Source organism: Podarcis melisellensis (assembly GCF_964234715.1).
Source record: "Podarcis melisellensis genome assembly, chromosome: 11".
Taxonomy (NCBI): Eukaryota; Metazoa; Chordata; class Lepidosauria; order Squamata; family Lacertidae; genus Podarcis; species Podarcis melisellensis.
The window spans coordinates 45,929,246-45,935,788 of record NC_138543.1 but is presented as its reverse complement, the minus strand read 5'-3'; the positions used below and the strand labels follow the sequence as shown (position 1 = coordinate 45,935,788).

General features: G+C 41.8%; 1 long non-coding RNA gene across 1 annotated transcript; it reads right to left on the bottom strand.

The window, feature by feature from the left end:
- Positions 1-2,715: 2,715 nt before the first annotated feature.
- Positions 2,716-6,536, bottom strand: LOC309380257. The gene is made up of 2 exons (XR_014172777.1): positions 4,473-6,536; positions 2,716-4,367 (listed from the first exon to the last, which is right to left on the bottom strand). It is a non-coding gene; the product is annotated as an uncharacterized lncRNA (long non-coding RNA).
- Between the last annotated feature and the right edge of the window lie 7 nt (positions 6,537-6,543).

Here is a 6,543-nt window from a genome sequence, read left to right as displayed (position 1 = left end):
GACAAGCACATGAACCTGACCTTTGAAGAGTTTGTAAGTAAACCAATTTTTAACTTACCAAAGGTGTGGTTGTTTCCTATGCTGGGGAAAGAGGGAAGTTTCTAACTCAGAAAGGTATGTTTTGAAGGTCTAACAGCCCATATCCCACATTTAACTTCACTGCACATTTTGTGGTTTTAAACCTCTGCTGGAGTTCTCTCACCAAAGAGCACTTGTCCCAAACTTGAATCTTGGCATCCAGGAAATTTTCTCTTTATATCTATTTTTCCTTGAACCAACATAACTGCGGATGGGGTGAACTATAGATTTTGGGTTTTGTTTTAAAATGGTTTACATTGCCTCAAAATATCTTGGTCCATATACTTTATTGCAGTGTTGTTGTTTTTTTGTTGGGAACAGTAATACATGAATTAGCAGGTAGGAATGTGTTGCCTAAGATCCTCTTCAGTGTCTGCCAAGGCTCCTGAAGGCACTTGACCTCTGACTATTGCCCTATCTGCTCTATGCATTTAAGGCAGTATCACACTGTTGTAAATAGTCATGGCTTCCCCCAAAGACTCCAGGGAACATAAGAAGATGCCTTACACTGAATCAGACCCAGTGGTCCATCTAGTTCAGTGTTGTCTGCACGGACTGGCAGCAACTCTCCAAGATTTCAAGCAGGATTCTCTCCCAACCCTACCTGGGATTGGGCATTCTCATACTTCTCATCTGTAGCAGAAGGGGAATGGTGGAAGAAGACAGAAATCTGGCTGGACTTGATACTCTGCTCACATCTCAGATTGAAAAAGGACAAAGAAAAGTCATTAGTAAAGTAGTGCATGAATGAAGATTAAGGCCCATGTAACAATAGAAATGAGCTTTATTTCATAAAAAGTTTATAAAATGCATATTGTACAAAAATAAAGTCTGTAGAGAACTTTGGTTGGTTAACACAAATGTTTGAGACGTAAATTGGTGGTAAAGTTAAAATCCCAAAAGAAAGATGCTCTCTTGTTTTTGACCTTGATTTTCCGCGGAGAAAAAAAATCACAAACTTTACCCTTTTTGTAGTTTCCGAATGTTAGCATTAGGCTGCCATTAGAGGTTGAGACTCTGGAAGAAAAGCTGATGGAGCAAACTATCAACTGTTAGCGAAGGCTCACTGAAAATGCTCAACTGACTCCGGTTAAGGTGCTGAAAGCTAATCTGAGCAAACAGTATGACTCAGCGATCAGGCTTTGTGCAGCCAGCACTATGCTAAGTGGCCAATGCAGACTAGAGTGAAGGTGAACATAAGAGTACGGACCAATATTCTTACACTACCAGACTGCATGTTCTAAGCGGAGCATTTATTCTAATTTGCTTGCAGGGAGATGAGATGGTGTTGCATTAAAGCAAGTGTTGTCCTACACTTCCCGGTACATTTCTCCCAAGCAGCCATAATTTCGCAACCTGAATTTGCTCGTATGACACTGAATCCCACCCCAAAATAGTCACAGTCTGGAAGTGTCCAAATGTTGCCTAAAGGACTGCTATTAACATCACACACATTAATTTCAAACTGAATGAGAGTGACCTTGTCTGAGTTGCAGCCTGGTGTGTTGACTTAGGACAGGCATAGAGAAACTCGGCCCTCCAGATGTTTTTTGGTCTACAACGCCCATGATCCCTAGATAACAGGACCAGTGGTCAGGGATGATGGGAACTGTAGTCCCAAAACATCTGGAGGACCAAGTTTGCCTATGCCTTACTTAGGAGAACAAGTCATTTAAGCACAACACATCCCCAAAGGACAATTGATCAGAAAACACCCTGGCTGAATCTGGGTTTTCTATGGGTTCATCTTAGGAAGCAAAACAATCTTGGCTTGCTAAAAAGAACAAGCAGGATTTGGGATATGTCTAGACCAACATTTTTTCATGCAATTGGATGCAAATATTATTTTTTTGCAGGGAGGAGTGTGTGTGCGTGATCTGTGTTGTGTGTGTCTGGTTGTCTGGTGCATTGTCTGTCCTCATGACCATTGTCTATTTTTGACATCAGACTCTTTCCTTGGACAGAGTCCAGCTTAATTAAGGGCCCTTGGTTTCAGTGGAGTGTTAAGCATGTGTATAAATGCCACCCACTGAAACCAATGGAACAGGATCAAAGATGTGATCCACAGCAAAGAGAAGCAAAACTAGTAAAAAAAAAAAAGAAATGTGAAAAGAGTTCCTGACCTGGATGCACTCTTGGTGACTTTTTTCAATATATTTAGAGCTCTTGCTATAGAAACCATCTCTTTTCTTTTGTAAAAAAAAGTTCATTATGCAACCCTTGCATACCAAAGAATGCTGCTGTAGATTCAGCAAAGCATATGCATACTTTGATGCTCTTTGACTTAAAAATAACATGCTTACATGTATTTTTCCACATAGGACTAATTGCTGTTGAATATATCTTAGTTCTAAATTAGATCATTCATCGCTCTGCTTCATGCACCATCTTGGAAGGCCATATAAAACCAGGTCTTCTGCTTTCACTACTAAACTCATTAAACACAGGAGACGTTGATTTGATACCCTGTAAGGGATTGCTTTCTCCAAGGTTAGGCAATTGCCAATAAATAGATGCTTTTGCTGCAACAAAGGGGGTTTGTGAATTTCTACCAGGAGGATAGAATGAGTTGGTCCTCCTAGTATGAAATACCCCGAAAGCTGCAAGATTTAAGAGGCATCCCAGTTTTAACTTGGGGGGTGGTGAGCCTGGATGTACATGCAGTTCATACCTGCACTCCATAGCCAACCCATGCTGGCAAAATAAACGTGTGGGTGGCTTTGCTGTCACCTCCCTCTGCACATCAACCCTGGGCAGCAATTAATGCAAGCCAGAGGCAAGTAAGAAAAGGTGCTTGCTGCGTGTCCTGTTAAGTGATAGGGAGCTGCTACGTACATTTGCTGAAAGAGACAGCTTTAAGAAGGGCAGGGAGGGAAATTTCATTAAGGACTAAATCGGAATAAATTATTGACATTCATGAGGACTGCCCATAGCTCAGTGGTAGCGTCAAGGTTTTGAATGCACAACATCTCAGGTTCAATTTCTTTCTCATCTAGGGTGACAACTTATGCATCACCAAAAACAGAAAAGAAAGAGGAACTCTGAAAAAGGGGGAGAGGAAGGAGATAGGTTTGCATAACATTTGCATATGCTAATTGATATGTATAGATGAGGTATAGCAGCAATACATCAATAGGTACAATACCTAATGTCATAAAATGAGAAGTCAAAAAGAGCCCTATTAGAAATATATATATATTAAATTACTCTGCTTTTTAGAATAACATTTTCAGCAACTAACGCCATATTTTAAAGCCCAAGCCTTTTGCAAGGCTGCCGAAACATGTCAAATTTATCAGCACAAGTCTAAAGCGTAAGTGCTCTGGAATCTTTCCAGCCATATTATGCTCTTCATTAAGGGTAATGTAACAGTGACAAAACTATTAACTCTCTGCAAACCTGCTTCATTGGTGATAATATAAAGTTTATGGGGATTGGTTAAATTCCATCTGACGAAGAAAATGGTTCAAAATCTGTTGATGGGGACCATCCTGCCAAAAGGTGAGGACTTTCAACTCCAGGTCAGTGCAGTGGGGACAAGGTTTTAAATACATGCTTAATTCTCCCATTGAAGTCAATGGGAATTCCATTTAACAGGATTATACCCTCTGCTTTCCCCTACCCATTATTCTAGCTAATGTTACATAGTATTTTGGGGGGTGTTAATGATGAGGTTGTGGACTCTGATCCGAGCTCTAATCAGCTGCAATTGTTTGTGGTCCTGGATGGGGATTTGCATTCAAATATGTTTCAAAAAGACTTAGGTGAGCATCACTTCTAAATACGCTTGAGCACCCAGAGTTTCATCTACAGAAGCTTCATGCACATAAGCCTGAATTCATGGTTACATCTCCTTATTTTGGATGGGTATGATCAATCATTGATTGATTGATGGCGCTTCCCGCTCCAGCCGAACTTGCAACTAGTTGAATGAGTTCAGTAATGAAACACATCGCCATGTACGGGGGGGGGGGGGGAATGACAACGACGCAAAGGACTTGAACCCAAGTCTTTTTCAGTGCTCCCCAGATCTTCCTCCTCTGCTGCCCTTTTTTAATCTAAAAAAACCACCAACACTTCACTTTGCTTACAGGGCTGCTGCACTTGCTGTAAAGTACTCTGTTGGTGAGACCCCAGGCACCCACCATCTTAATTTGCTCATAAACCTAAATTTTCATCTATACATATCAATTAGCATATGCAAATTTTATGTACTTTTCTGTCACAGGCCTGTCTCTTGAGTATTTAACGTACCTAGGACTGCATTCAATAGTTCCAGGAGTGCAACACTAGCAGACAGATGAATTTTAATGCTGTACGACAGAGGGATTCTCCATACCAACTAGTGGAAACCTATTGCACAGTCTATTGTGCACCAGATTCGATTGTGCAACAAAGCTACCAGCAATCTGCTTATGCTTTTTCTTGCACAACAATGCTCCACTGACACCAAACAAGAATACCGCCAAGACCGTGTGTGTGTGTGTGTGTGTGTGTGTGTGTATGTGTGTAGAGGTACTACAGAACTGGCCTATCAGTTGTGAGGTGGTTCTGTGCTTTTCATTTAAAAGGTAAAGTAAGTGATTTTTTTTTTTAAGTTAGCATTTCATATATCAACCATGGACTGTTGTTCCCAGCATCTGTGTCTCATTGTTAACTTTGGCACCTGTTTTGAAGAAAGAAGCTTTAATAAATAAAGGAAAGGAAACTCAAGACCGAACCGTAATAAATAATCATCATCATAATAACTTAAATCTCAATAAATATTTTCTCTAGATTTGTCTCTGGCCGGATGCATTGCACCAAGTAGTCTTTGTTCACTCACGACGACCTCAAATAGAAATGTAGTCCTTTAAGTAAGTGACCTTTAGTCCTTTTTGTAAACCAAGAAGAAAAAAAGATCCACATTTTTTTCATGGCACGGCCGAGGCAGGAGCAAGTGGTTAAAAACACAACTTGTATTCAGAGAGAAGATGAAAAGAAAACTCTTATTTCTCCCCCGATTCCGATAATCGTGCTTGAGTTCAATTCACAACTTTTGTGTTGGAACTGCTTTTCAAGAGTGTGTGGAATTTTAGCTAGCTAACTGGAAGCCCTGCTCTCCAATATACCAACAGTGCAATCCTCTTCATATCTACTAAAAAACCCTGAATATCAACAAGATCAATGGGCCTTATCCCCACGTAAGCAGGTATCGAATGGCAGGCTAAAAATATTTTTGCTGACACCTTAGGCTTGCTACTCAGGTTACCTCTGTGGTGTGAGAGCTTCGAGAGTGCCACGAACTTCCTGCTCCACCAGGTAACATGAGACACCCAGTACAGTGGTACCTCGGGTTACATACGCTTCAGATTACATATGCTTCAGGTTACAGACTCCAGTAACCCAGAAATATTACCTCAGGTTAAGAACTTAGCTTCAGGATGAGAACACAAATCATGCTCCGGCGGCACAGCGGCAGCAAGAAGCCCCATTAGCTAAAGTGGTGCTTCAGGTTAAGAACAGTTTCAGGTGAAGAACGGACCTACGGAACGAGGTACTTAACCTGAGGTACTACTGTACATGGAAAGTCTGTTCCTCTCCATTCTCACGTTAACCTAGTTTTGTGAAAGCTGATACTGTTGAGCAGAGAAGCTACAGCATAGCTGGGGAGGTTCTCCTGACTCTGACGGTGCAAGAAGGAGAGGACTTCATAATGTCCTGGTGGGAACATACAGGAGTGGTGCTGCTGTGGTTTCTATAATACCAGGGGATGCATGCCATACTAGGCACGCCAACTCTAGGGAGCAGAGGTGCCATCAGCCCCCTCAATATTCCTTAGCAGGGAGTTCAGCCCCCCAAATATTAAAGGGATGGAAGAGGCTAAGCCGCCAAGCATGGTCAAAAGGCAGGTTCCTTCTGGGCATGAGAGAGAAGAGGAGCTGCAGCCAGCAAAGCTGTACAGCACTGGGCAAGGCCTCCTGCCAATGACGCCTCGCCTCCTGATGATGCGTGTCGCACGCACATGACATCACAGGCGCTCGCCTAAACCTCCCCAATCGTTGACCCAAGGCAGTGCCTGGGGCAACCTGAGCAGCAGGCTTAAGAGTCCCACATTCTACTACCTTGCTACTTAACTTCTTTCCATTTTCCCGCCTGCTCTGCCTCAAGTGGCAAATTCTCCATTGACATCCGCCGTTGAAATTTGCCGGCAGGTATTTGCACCAGTTTTAACTGGTTTTCGTGTTTTAACTTTTTTTCTATGCTTTAAATCATTGTGGTATTTTATTTTATTTTTTAGTGAACATCTTATCGTTTTATTTCTTTTGTAAACCGCTTTGAGGGTTCTGTGACAATCTAGCGGTGTATAAATTTTATGGAATAAATAAATAAATAAAGGATCTCACGCCCCTCTGCCCAATATTTTGGGGTCAAGGCCAGTGGTGGGTGGTATTGTTACTTCCAATTCCATAACAGAAAAAAACA